Here is a 14,843-nt window from a genome sequence, read left to right on the forward strand (position 1 = left end):
CTGTAGTACTGGAAATTTACTTTTAATATTTAGTACAATTTCTCTACTTTAGAATTATTATAATACTTAGGTACTTGTATTTTCCAGTACTTGATTTGTACTTAAAATATTGGTACAAAAAAATACCAAAAATGATAATAGTATTCCATGTTTGAACATCAGACAAGCTTTCAAAATACTGAAAATGTAACCGTGCAACCAAACATCTGTAGTACTTAAATGTCAAGTACAAATCAAGTACTGTAAAAAAAGGTACCTAAATATTACAATAATTCTTAAGTAACAAAATTGTACTGAATATTAAAAGTAGATTTCCAGTACTACATATTTTTGGTACAGAAATAGTACCTATGCAAAAGTAGCTGTGTAGGTCAACCAAAATACAAACAGGAAGACAATTTTTCATATAGAAATTTTGGACAATTCAAAATACCAGTTATAAAATATTGAAAGACCCATACATATACAATAAATACCAATGGATGAGCTGCAAAATATGCTTTATTCTTATCTGCAATATGATAACACAACTGGTCTCTTTGTTGTAATCCAGACTTTAACTCTATAGGAATGTCATATACAAGTATGAACATACAGAACTGTAATAATAAACACAAAGGATTCCCACCTTATCATCACATTGTTAGCTTGTCAAATGCGATGTCCTCCCATGTATGATCAATTTCTGAAAACTTTTTAAAAACCCATGATCTGCACTGTTTTGAGATTTTCCCTCCAAATATCTATTGTAGTTCAAATGAAGCAGGGGTCTAAACATGAAAATATAATGGTCATCCTTCAATATAGGTATAAGTCTGTCGCATTTTTTCTTAATAGAATCAATCAATAGCATCTGACTCACGTATCCTGACATATCATCCTGCTCAAATTGTGTCGTCACAAAAACAAATATGAATCGACAGGTTCTAATTAGATCTGGTGCTGATTCAAGTATACCTTTTCCTATATCAAAATGTTCGAAAAGTTTTAAATTTAGTTGTAATTCTGGAAATTCTGTCTCCATATTTTGAATGAACTCTATTGCTAGTTGTCTGTCATCTTCAGCATGAAGAATTACAGCATCAATGATATCTGTGACAAAAGAAGTGTAAAAATTATCAGTCTCTCTTTTTATCTTTTCATTTTATAAGAGCCTTAGATTAATTTGAATACCTGTCACTGGAAAAGGATAATTTATACAATGTTCCGAATACTTTTGATATCTTAATGGTAAGGAATTTATTATTGTAAAGATTGAAAAAACTAATTTGCTAAGTATAAAAAGTGAGTTATCAGTTAGCCTAAGGAGGAGAAAAAAGTATATATCCGAGAATGTCGTTGCCAACTCAAACATGAATAGTCCTCTAAAAGTTTTTTGTATATCTTAGTAGGGTTGGAGTTAGAGGCCACCGTACGATTTTCCACACTACAACTCAATGACGTGGATATAAGGAGTTAGAGGTCACCGTATGACTTTTCACACTACAACTGAATGACGTGGATGTGAGCAGTTAGAGGTCACCGTACGACTTTCCACGCTACAACTGAATGACGTGGATGTAAGCAGCTAGAGACCACCGTACGACTTTCCACACTACAACTGAATGACGTGGATGTAAGCAGTTAGAGGCTACCGTACGACTTTCCACAATACAACTGAATGAATTGGACGTAAGCAGTTAGAGGCTACCGTACGACTTACCACACTACAACTAAATGACGTGGATGTAAGTAGTTAGAGGTCACCCTACGACTTTCCACACGACAACTCAATAGCGTTGATGTAATCAGTTAGCTTATAGAGGCAACAGGACGATTTTCAACTCTACAACTGAATGACGTGGATGTTAGCATTTAGAGGTAACTGTACGACTTTCCACACTACAACTGAATGACGTGGATGTAAGCAGTAATAGGTCACTGTACGATTTTCCACACTACAACTGAATGACGTCGATGTAAGCAGTAAGAGGTCACCGTACGACTTTCCACACTACAACTGAATGACGTGAATGTAAGCAGTTAGAGGTCACCGTACGACTTTCCACACTAGAACTGAATGACGTGGATGCAAGCAGTAAGAGGTCACCGTCCTACTTTCCACACTACAACTGAATGACGTGGATGCAAGCCGTAAGAGGTCACCGTCCTACTTTCCACACTACAACTGAATGACGTGGATGTTAGCATTAAGCGGTCACCGTACGACTTTCCACACTACAACTAAAAGACGTGGATGCAAGCAGTAAGAGGTCACCGTACGACTTTCCACACTACAACTGAAAGACGTGGATGCAAGCAGTAAGAGGTCACCGTACGACTTTCCACACTACAAATGAATGACGTGGATGTAAGCAGCTAGAGACCACCGTACGAATTTCCACACTACAACTGAAAGACGTGGATGCAAGCAGTAAGAGGTCACCGTACGACTTTCCACACTACAACTGAATGACGTGGATGTTAGCATTAAGTGGTCACCGTACGACTTTCCACACTACAACTGAAAGACGTGGATGCAAGCAGTAAGAGGTCACCGTACGACTTTCCACACTACACCTGCATGACGTCGATGTAAGCAGTTAGAGGTCACCGTACGACTTATCACGCTACAACTGAATGACGTGGATGTAAGCAGCTAGAGACCACCGTACGAATTTCCACACTACAACTGAAAGACGTGGATGCAAGCAGTAAGAGGTCACCGTACGACTTTCCACACCACAACTGAATGACGTGGATGTAAGCAGTTAGAGGTCACCGTCCGACTTTCCACACCACAACTGAATGACGTGGATGTAAGCAGTGAGAGGTCGGCGTCCGACTTTCCACACTACAACTGAATGACGTGGATGTAAGCAGTTAGAGGTCACCGTCCGACTTTCCACACCACAACTGAATGACGTGGATGTAAGCAGTGAGAGGTCACCGTCCGACTTTCCACACTACAACTGAATGACGTGGATGTTAGCATTAAGCGGTCACCTAAGACTTTCCACACTACAACTGAAAGACGTGGATGCAAACAGTAAGAGGTCACCGTACGACTTTCCACACTACAACTGAATGACGTGGATGTAAGCAGTTAGAGGTCATCGTACGACTTTCCACACTACAACTGAAAGACGTGGATGCAAGCAGTAAGAGGTCACCGTACGACTTTCCACACTGCAACTGAATGACGTCGATGTTAGCATTAAGCGGTCACCGTACGACTTTCCACACTACAACTGAATGACGTGGATGTAAGGAGTTAGAGGCCACCGGTCGACTTTCCAAACTACAACTCAATGACGTGGATGTAAGTAGTAAGAGGTCACCGGACGACTTTCAACACTACAACTGAATGACGTGGATGTAAGCAGTTAGAGGCCACCGGACGACTTTCAACACTACAACTGAAGGACATGGATGTACGCAGTTAGAGATCACCGTACGACTTTCCACACTAGAACTGAATGACGTGGATGTAAGCAGTTAGAGGTCACCGTACGACTTCCCACATTACAACTGAATGACGTGGATGTAAGTAGTTAGAGGTCACCGTACGACTTTCCACACTACAACTGAATGACGTGGATGCAAGCATTAAGAGGTCATCGTACGACTTTCATCACTACAACTGAATGACGTGGATGTAAGCAGTTAAAGGCCACCGGACGACTTTCAACACTACAACTGAATGACGTGGATGTAAGGAGTAAGAGGTCACCGGACGACTTTTAACATTACAACTGAATGACGTGGATGTAAGCAGTTAGAGATCACCGTACGACTTTCCACACTAGAACTGAATGACGTGGATGTAAGCAGTTAGAGGCCACCGGACGACTTTCAACACTACAACTGAATGACGTGGATGTAAGCAGTTAGAGGTCACCGTACGACTTTACACACTAGAACTGAATGACGTGGATGTAAGCAGTTAGAGGTCACTGTACGACTTTCCACATTACAACTGAATGACGTGGATGTAAGTAGTTAGAGGTCACCGTACGACTTTCCACATTACAACTGAATGACGTGGATGTTAGCAGTGAGAGGCCACCGTACGACTTTCCACACTAGAACTGAATGACGTGGATGAAAGCAGCTAGAGGTCATCGTACGACTTTCCACACTACAACTGAAAGACGTGGATGCAAGCAGTAAGAGGTCACCGTACGACATTCAACACTACACCTGAATGACATCGATGTAAGCAGTTAGAGGTCACCGTACGACTTATCACGCTACAAATGAATGACGTGAATGTAAGCAGCTAGAGACCACCGTACGACTTTCCACACTACAACTGAATGACGTGGATGTAAGCAGTTAGAGGCCACCGTACGACTTTCCACAATACAACTGAATGAATTGGACGTAAGTTGTTAGAGGTCACCGTACGACTTTCCACACTACAACTAAATAGCGTGGATGTAATCAGTTAGCTTATAGAGGCCACAGGACGATTTTCAACTCTACAACTGAATGACGTGGATGTTAGCATTTAGAGGTAACTGTACGACTTTCCACACTACAACTGAATGACGTGGATGTAAGCAGTAATAGGTCACTGTACGATTTTCCACACTACAACTGAATGACGTGTATGTAAGCAGTAAGAGGTCACCGTCTGACTTTCCACACTACAACTGAATGACGTGAATGTAAGCAGTTAGAGGTCACCGTACGACTTTCCACATTAGAACTGAATGACGTGGATGAAAGCAGTAAGAGGTCACCGTCCTACTTTCCACACTACAACTGAAAGACGTGGATGCAAACAGTAAGAGGTCACCGTCCGACTTTCCACACTACAACTGAATGACGTGGATGTAAGCAGTGAGAGGCCACCGGACGACTTTCCACACTACAACTGAATGACGTGGATGTAAGCAGTGAGAGGCCACCGGACGACTTTCCACACGACAACTGAATGACGTGGATGTAGGCAGTGAGGTCACCGTCCGACTTTCCACACTACAACTGAATGACGTGGATGTTAGCATTAGGCAGTCACCGTACGACTTTCCACACTACAACTGAAAGACGTGGATGCAAGCAGTAAGAGGTCACCGTACGACTATCCACACTACAACTGAATGACGTGGATGTAAGCAGTTAGAGGTCACCGTCCGACTTTCCACACCACAACTGAATGACGTGGATGTAAGCAGTGAGAGGTCGGCGTCCGACTTTCCACACTACAACTGAATGACGTGGATGTTAGCATTAAGCGGTCACTGTACGACTTTCCACACTACAACTGAAAGACGTGGATGCAAGCAGTAAGAGGTCACCGTACGACTTTCCACACTACAAATGAATGACGTGGATGTAAGCAGTTAGAGGTCACCGTACGACTTTCCACACTACAACTGAAAGACGTGGATGCAAGCAGTAAGAGGTCATTGTACGACTTTCCACACTACAACTGAATGACGTCGATGTTAGCATTAAGCGGTCACCGTACGACTTTCCACACTACAACTGAAAGACGTGGATGCAAGCAGTAAGAGGTCACCGTCCGACTTTCCACACTACAACTGAATGACGTGGATGCAAGCATTAAGCGGTCACCGTACGACTTTCCACACTACAACTGAATGACGTGGATGTAAGCAGTTAGAGGCCACCGGACGACTTTCAACACTACAACTGAATGACGTGGATGTAAGGAGTTAGAGGCCACCGGTCGACTTTCCACACTACAACTGAATGACGTGGATGTAAGTAGTAAGAGGTCACCGGACGACTTTCAACACTACAACTGAATGACGTGGATGTAAGCAGTTAGAGGCCACTGGACGACTTTCAACACTACAACTGAAGGACATGGATGTAAGCAGTTAGAGGTCACCGTACGACTTTCCACACTAGAACTGAATGGATGTAAGCAGTTAGAGGTCACCGTACGACTTCCCACATTACAACTGAATGACGTAATGATAGTAGTTAGAGGTCACCGTACGACTTTCCACACTAGAACTGAATGACGTGGATGTAAGCAGCTAGAGGTCATCGTACGACTTTCATCACTACAACTGAATGACGTGGATGTAAGCAGTTAGAGGCCACCGGACGACTTTCAACACTACAACTGACTGACGTGGATGTAAGGAGTTAGCGGTCACCGGACGACTTGCAACATAACAACTGAATGACGTGGATGTAAGCAGTTAGAGGTCACCGTACGACTTTCCACACTACAACTGAATGACGTGGATGTAAGCAGTTAGAGGTCACTGTACGACTTTCCACATTACAACTGAATGACGTGGATGTAAGTAGTTAGAGGTCACCGTACGACTTTCCACACTACAACTGAATGACGTGGATGTTAGCAGTGAGAGGCCACCGTACGACTTTCCACACTAGAACTGAATGACGTGGATGTAAGCAGCTAGAGGTCATCGTACGACTTTCCACACTACAACTGAATGACGTGGATGTAAGTAGTTAGAGGCCACCGTTTGACTTTCAACAATAAGAAAAACACACATACAGTTTAATCATCTATAAAAATCACCAACAGGGCTTTTGGACAGTCATATAAAGAATCCTGCGGGGTTGAACTTGTTTGTTAGCAATCACACCTTCCCTAACTTTGGACAGCTAAAATATAAACTATAGACAAAAAGTATGAAAAAAAGAGAACACTTGCAGTAAATCAAAGAAATATGATAGATGCTATCTATTTGTTTGATGTGTTTGAGCTTTTGAGTGTAAACTTTCCATTTGAATTTTCTTCGGAGTTCGGTATTTTTGTGAATTTGCTTTCTATGGTAAGTCCTATTACAACTAATAAATAAATCATGTTCCCGAAGACTAAGGTATAACTTGGTCTACTTTTAACGGATGAGTTTTTAAATACCTTTAACATCATGTGATACGCATGTCCTCGTGTAAGGCCAGAATATAAATAAACATTATCGAAAGGATATAGGATTATAAGTTCTCATAACTGTGCAAATATAACAGTTTATAATAAGTTATGATATAATTTTCTGAAGCAAAAGAAATGATAGTAAGTGTTAAGTCAGTTTTGTCTGTACCTCTGTTTCTTTTTTCGCTGTATTTTCTGATTTTTAAGACAAATAACACGAAAGGAAATGTCACTGACTGGGTTCTGATTAGAAAATTAATGTCCTTTCTAAATATGCCTCTCACAAAAAGATATTCCGATATTTTGACAGTATTCACAATAAATGTTATGGTGTAGTTTTAATGTGAAAAAGTTTGTCTTTTGTGTCAATACTGCAATTTAATTTGAGAATAATGAAATTCAATTTTCGATTAGTTGTCAGTGTTTAGTATAAATGACAGACATCGTTAGATAATCAATTAAATAATAAAAAAAAGGATAAGACGATTTTTAATTCCAATAATTTTGAGAGAGTAGATTTATTAACAATTCCATTTTAATAATGATGCATTTATGTGTCTTTCTCTTTTTTGTATGTATACTGGCAAATAATATCATTTTTTGACAATGTGCTGTGTTTGGTGTGATTTATATTGATATGTCTTGTTTTGGCACTTTCTCAAAAAGTAAAAAATGTGACTATAACAAACATATTCTAATGAACGGTTTATAAATTCTCATTTAACTTTAAAAACCGCATATTTACTGTAGTATGGAAATCAACAGCTTATAATAAATATTTGTTTACTTTGAAAACCATATATGTGACATAAGTAGTAACAGAGAAAATGGTGAATGAATACACATAGTAAGAAAACAAACTCAAAAATAATTCTGTCTTGTCTAATAACCAATTGTACACGTAACCCTATTTATTCATTACCTTTTCCATCAAATAGATCTGATACGGTTCCTTCCTTCTTTGTAGTACTTTTGACAGGATAACTTAAAGGTTCACCATCTGTTTCAGGTACAGATGTCATACGAGTAAATTCAGAACTCATTTCAGATCTAGAATTGGTTACCTGCAAAACCTCACGAGTATCAATATCATTATAAGTATTACTCTGGTCTTCCATACTAACTGAAAGTTTGTCACTATAATTTTTTATCGTTCTCTGGTGTACTTTCAGTCTTTAAGTTATTCACAAAAATTTCTGTCATAGAACAGTTTTTGATTGACCTTTACTTAAGTCCGATTGTAACGCTAGCCCTTTCACTATGAGTGTTTTCATAGCTCACGTGTTAACATTGAAATCACAAACAGTAGTGGGTTAGTAGAACCAGCTTGAGGCAGGGATGTGTCAGATGATATTGTAGAATATATGGCTGGAGACTAGATTCTAATATATTCTTTGATGCGATCAGACATTGTTTTGGAACCTCATGTTGTTTGATTTGTATAGCTAGATATTCTTGTTGAACTGCTTTTAATTGGATTGTATAAGGAGCTCGTTATTCTGATAGATTATGTGTGACAGAGGAGGTTGCGGAAAATCCGAGTTAATTTTTGGACTATTGTTGACAATAACGTGTTTTTCTTTCCCGAAAACCTATAACTGAAAATCCTGAAGAGATGGAATGAAACTCAGATAATCACGAGTCTTTGGCAAAAGCATCTGGTCTTGTGATACCAACGTCATGTCCAATTTCACTCGGTCAAATTACATTTTGTAACATTAATAAAACATTATTTTTCCAAACTTGTCACTTGGAAGAAAGTCTTGCGTAATCATTTTAAAATATATTAAATTTGTTTTGAGTCTTTTTTTCTGTATACATTTATATGATGCTTTGTCCTTTTATCACTTACATAGAAGATAGAACGTCCTTTGGTACGAGTGTATGAATGCTGCAATTTAGGATTTGTTTGTCATGTTGATGTAAATTGTCTGATGACTGACCTATCAAGTATGATTTTAATTACCTCAAGTGAAATCAGCTTATATATTTCCTTTTTTAATCAAAATAAATAATTTGATTGCAATTATGCATGTTATTATGTGACATATTTTTACTAAAATAAAATATCATATCACAGGATGATTTCTTTTAAAAAATATCACTAACTTAAAAAAAACTATTTGATTTTAAATCCTTGTAACAACTATCCTTATGTCAAATTTTTGCCTTTTTTTTTTATTTAATTACATTCATCCAACAATTGATGTCGTTGGAATAATGCCTTTAATTTGTGTGGTCCATCCTATATCTTATAAGCAAAACTATTTTACTTTACTTTCTGCAAGGGAAGTTTCACATTTCGACATTTCTAGTCATACAATTTAATTTAAAAACTCTTTCACCCACAATACAATGTGAATACATAGATAGGTAAATACAAAATGAAAGAAAGAATATCAAATATCGAAAAATAAGCATGTTCAATATGACATAACGGAGCGTTTATCTGTAAAATATATTGAAAATGAATTGTTATAAACAAAACGATGAAAACTAACTGTAACTGATATTTTTGTTGGTAAGGGAAACATGTTGATATGTGATCTTGTTCCAGTTAGTGAAAGCGGAAATCTGGCTACCAACATGATACATAAAACGACATAGTGTTTATCATTTTTCGTTATATCAAAATATTTAATAAGGACGGATATTCAGTGAACAATTTGTAAAGTCATGGGTTAATCTCTTCAAACTTAAGCGAAGTATTTAACAAATAAAAAGGATGGCAAAAATCGTTAGATTGCGGTTTGATTGACCTATACCACACGTCTTGGTTTTATCATTTCAAAGCTCCAACTTGCAAATGTAGTCGTTCCTACTTGTTAATTCTTGTGGACATATTAAAGGCTTCCTTTTATTATACCGTTGATATAATTATAATACAAAACAAATTGAAAACAAAAATGGTTGTATTATTTTCTCATTAGAGAGCTGGTCCACTGTAACGTATACCCCACCATCTTATTTTCATAAAGAAATGTACTGTAAATACATACCATATATATAAGAAATCTTTGAAATTCGTTAAACTCATGCAGTGTTTACTTTACTAATTTTAAACCCCTATAAAAATGTTTCATTTACCTTACAACTGCGCAGATTGAATGAATACTTCATTCTCATAAATCAAATTGTAACTACAGAGAAAAGATACCATTAATCGTTTATCAGTGAACAAATCTTTTCATAGATCTTATGTGTATAGTAAGCGAATTAGTAAGTCATTTTCACCAAAGCAAACGCAAGATTTAGTTTACACGTAAGAGTATTCGTAATATTTAATCTTAAAATAAACTCTTACGACTTTCGATACACCTGCATATATACCATTTCCGGCAAGCCGCCATATGAGAAATTATCTAACAATCACCTCACAAACGATGAAATTGCAGATAAACCAATGCATTTGGTAAAATTTTACGGCATGGCTGGACCTGTATATATTATAGTGATATATTTCAGAAAATTAAAAACATACCTCAATTTTGATGTGTTTTTTTGTCCAGTATATATAGAAGTTAACAAAATAAATCAATACTTGAGTTTCATTCAATACGGTCATCTCAGTTACAAAGTTTAAATCAGAGTGCAGATATCTTTTGTCTATTTAAATCAATACAACACAATTTATTATGTACTTATAGATACAATGAATGAGCGTTGATTCTTAAAAAAGAAATCATGAGCCCGGAATCATCGCGTATCCTTTGAATCTATACCTAAAACTATTGTGTCAATGTCTTAATTTTCTTAATTAGAAGGAATTGTGAGTCAGTTCAAATTATCATGTTAACATGTTCAACAATAGATTAAGAAATCTTGTTTTACAATTAATAAGTAAATACAAATAAAACATAACACGTCTGTTTTTAAATTATCAGGCACCTGAATATCATCTGTAATTTATATAATTACAAAATAAGACATATTCGAACTTATTTCTTATTATATCTAACAAGTCTGCCACCAAAACTTTAAGAAAGAGGCCTAATTCTAGGCCTATCAAGAATAGCTCGCATAGATTTGCTATGACACTTTTGTAATGATATGTAAAAAACGGAAAAACTAAGGAATAGGGACAACAAAGAGAATACCGGTATTGGAGTCTAAACCGCAATATCTTTACATTTAGCTTCACTCTTAAACTCATTGATATCAACCATGTTATCCTTGCGGCTCACAACTTATACAATACGAGGTCTATCTTGTATTCATAAAGGTACAAGGTAAAATCACAAAAATACTGAACTCCGAGGAAAACTCAAAACGGAAAATCTATAATCAAAGGGCAAAACAAAAGTTCAAACACAGTAAATGTGGGCAAAAGTCGTATACCGCTGTTTGAAAGTCATTAATTGATTGGAAAAAACCCAAATCCTTGTTACATACTGAAACCAAGGGAAACCAATCAACGAAAAGAACAAAACAACAGAAACACTGAAGTGCAAAAAAAAAAAACAAACAAAAAACAACGACAATGCAACACATACAGAAACGAACTACAAGATAACAACTGTCATTTTCCTGACTTGGTACAGGACATTTTAAGAAAAAATGGTGTGTTGAACCTGATTTTGTGGCTAGCCAAACCTCGCGCTTTTATGGCAATGTTAAATATACCACTAAAATAACAACATTACATGACAGGAAAACAGTACAAATAAATGCAAGAACATTCAGGACAGATCTATACACAAAAAATGTCCATTAACAGGTTTATTTTAACCTTTTTGTTTTCATTTTCTATGTTGCAGTGATGTTGATTAATTCCTTAAATACTGGGATTAATACTAATTGAGGTTGTCATCGGTTCTGCTTGTAAAATGTATAGCTTATATGTTGGATAGCCCTGACGGATTGATGTAGAAAAGGGTGTTTGTCTTGATTAAAAAAAAAAAAAAAAACATTTTAGTAATATTTTAACCCATTTTCAAAATTGATTTTTTTTATCATGCATCTAACCATTCCCATTCTGCATAATCAAAACTTGAAAAAAAAAATGATGGATCCTTCTTCGTTTTCAATATTTATACATTCCAAAATACCCGGCACCTTTTTTTAAGAATCAAAAATATTTCTGCTCTTAACAAACCCCTTTTCTGTTTCTATTAATGGTGGTAGAACAATTTTAAAACGTTCATCAATTGTTCCAATTAAAAATTAAAAGTTTTCAAAATGTTAAAAAAGTTTCTGTGATATTATCTTTAATAACATATACATATTTTATGGAAATCAATGAATAAGTTCCGCTCAAACCTTTTTTCATAGACTATAAGAACCTTTGCAACATATTGCACAGCAAAACATTTTCTTGTTACACTTAAATTATAATACAAGCTAAATGCTGTACTGAGTGTGCTTGCATGGGATAAATTTGAAGTTGAATGCATAATTTGTATGTATGTTTTATGTGGTATTCCTCCTTTGTTTTTGTTAGCTGTCATGGTTGGTCCCGTGTTCTATTAATAAATGTACATAGGTTATGGCACAGTTTCATCAGAGTGTGCCTTTTGATACAATTGATCAGTCACTTTAAGTTAATATGTTCATCCTTATTTATACTTTTTTTCTGAATGATTTATGTGGAGCCTTCGACTTTTGTTGAAAAAGCAAGACATAGTGATCCTACATTCCGTCAGCGTTTGAAATTTTAATAACTTTCATAAACTAGCCGTGATTTCTACCAAACTTTGGCAGAAGCTTGTTTATGATCATAAGATATTATCCAGAAGTAAATGTTTAAAAAAAAAATCCTGTTTATCTATATTTTACTTATAAAATGGACCTTGTTTTTCTGTCAGGAAACAGTACATTCACTTGGTGGTTCAAGTTCTTAAAATTTAAAAAAACTTTCTTAAACTTTTATTGGTTGATTAAGATCCAGTGGCAAATATTTCATGAATGTTTATGAGGAAAATTTCTGCTTTGCAGTTTTTCTTACTTCCTAACTAATGAAATTATTAAGCATTTTAGTTTATATTATATTATATACCCATTCTTATTTAAATGCATCAACACTGATATCCCTGTTATAAAATTAAAAAAAACTTATTTTTTGGTAGTTGTATGAAAATTCATTTCTTAATTAATGCAGTCTTTACATACTAATACTAACATAGTTCGAAAACACAAGCTGCAGCAAGTCTTTGTTCTTCAACATTTTTAACCGTTTCTGTTATGTCATATCCATGTTGGCCTTGTGTAACTGAATCATCTGGAAACGAACAAACGTTAAATATTAAAAAAAAACTTTCAAAAGTTTATGTGCATCATGTGTATATAGGCCAAATTTGTCAAAGTTCATTCACATTTTGAAGGCTTGTTTATTTTCTTAAACCCTTGACCTCAATTTAACCTTTAACACATGGAGCAATGGATACTAATACTAGAGGCATTCATTTTAAGTAAGCATAATGTTTTTATGTTGTACTGTTACACCACTGTCCCATGTAAGGGAAGGGTTGGGATCCCGCTAACATTTTTAAACCCGTCACATTATGTATGTCCTATCCCAAGCCATGAGCCTATATTGCAGTGATTGCTGTCATATAATTTATAAAAATTACTTATATAAAGTACAATTGCCATGTTGTATACATGTTGAGTCATATTCTGTCATATTCTGTATAATACAGATCAAATTAGATATTGGGTGGCGTCACTTTTACCGCTTTGAAGAATGCCCTTTTATAAACATAAAAACTTGCTGCATTTTTCGTTTCTGTTCTCTCAACTTATGTAAAAAAGAAGATGTGGTATGATTGCCAATGAGACAACTGTCCACAAGAGACCAAAATGACACAGACATTAACAACTATAGGTCACTGTACGGCCTTCAACAATGAGCAAAGCCCATACCACATAGTCAGCTATAAAAGGCCCCGATAAAACAACGTAAAACAATTAAAACGAGAAAACTAACAGCCTTATTTATATAAAAAAAATGAATGAAAAACAAATATGTAACATATAAACAAACGACAACCACTGAATTACAGGCTCCTGACTTGGGACAGGCATATACATAAATAATGTGGCGGGGTTAATCATGTTTAGTTTGCCTCAACCAAATGTTAAAAAACATGCGACTTATATCCTTATTACCACATGATACAGATCAAAATTGGGTGATGTAATTTTTACTGTTCTTTGGTTTTGCCCCTTTTTGAATAAACAAAAATGAAAAATGAATTTCTCATTTCCGTTCTTTTGCTTTAATTACTCAACCAAATGTTATGAAACTTATACACAATACTAAGATCAAGTACAAATTTAAAAATGAATGGTACTGAAAAACATGATCTATAACAACCTCAGAGGTAAAGATAAACCTACATCATGTAGGTCAAGTGCTAATGTAGCCACATATTAAATTTATAGATTTGTGTAATTATCACACCTTCTTCAAAGTTTTCTTCCTGGTCTTTTTCTTAATTACCATGATTACAACTAGATGTATCAGGAAGGCTTTTCTCGTGAACTACTTTTGAATGTTTGTCCCTACAGCTTCCTGACATTTACAGAATTCTAAAATTATCGTATTTGAATGTTGACTACAATGTAATTGTTTTTTTTTTTCAATGTTCTGTTACACATTAGTAACACATTCTAGCTGGTATTCTAAATTCATATTTATAATTAATCTCTCTTTTAGGATTCACAATAACAATAATATCAATTAATACATATTTAAAAATTTCTGAATTCACATTATATATATAAAAGTAAGATGATTAGAAAATTGTTTATGAGTACATCAACGCCTGCATGTATGTAAACCCTGATAAATACAGAAATTCTTTTTAGAATTCTTTTGAGAAAATGATTTACTGTCCTGTTTAAAAAATTTAACTATTTCAATTCTAAGAAATATAATTATCAATACTTACAAATTGTTCTGTTTTTGACATGTGCAACGTTAACGTAGTGACTGTCTGGGGGTTATACAGTGATGATATATATATAAAGA

The 14,843-nt window shown here is 35.6% G+C and overlaps 1 long non-coding RNA gene across 1 annotated transcript; it reads right to left on the reverse strand.

Annotated features, from left to right (window-relative positions):
* Nucleotides 1-335: 335 nt before the first annotated feature.
* On the reverse strand, nucleotides 336-10,468 carry LOC143077987 (uncharacterized). Its single transcript, XR_012978979.1, has 3 exons — nucleotides 10,353-10,468; nucleotides 7,794-7,935; nucleotides 336-1,092 (listed from the first exon to the last, which is right to left on the reverse strand). It is a non-coding gene; the product is annotated as an uncharacterized LOC143077987 (long non-coding RNA).
* Nucleotides 10,469-14,843: the final 4,375 nt, after the last annotated feature.

The sequence above is a fragment of the Mytilus galloprovincialis genome, chromosome 6 (assembly GCF_965363235.1).
Source record: "Mytilus galloprovincialis chromosome 6, xbMytGall1.hap1.1, whole genome shotgun sequence".
In the NCBI taxonomy this organism is placed as follows: Eukaryota; Metazoa; Mollusca; class Bivalvia; order Mytilida; family Mytilidae; genus Mytilus; species Mytilus galloprovincialis.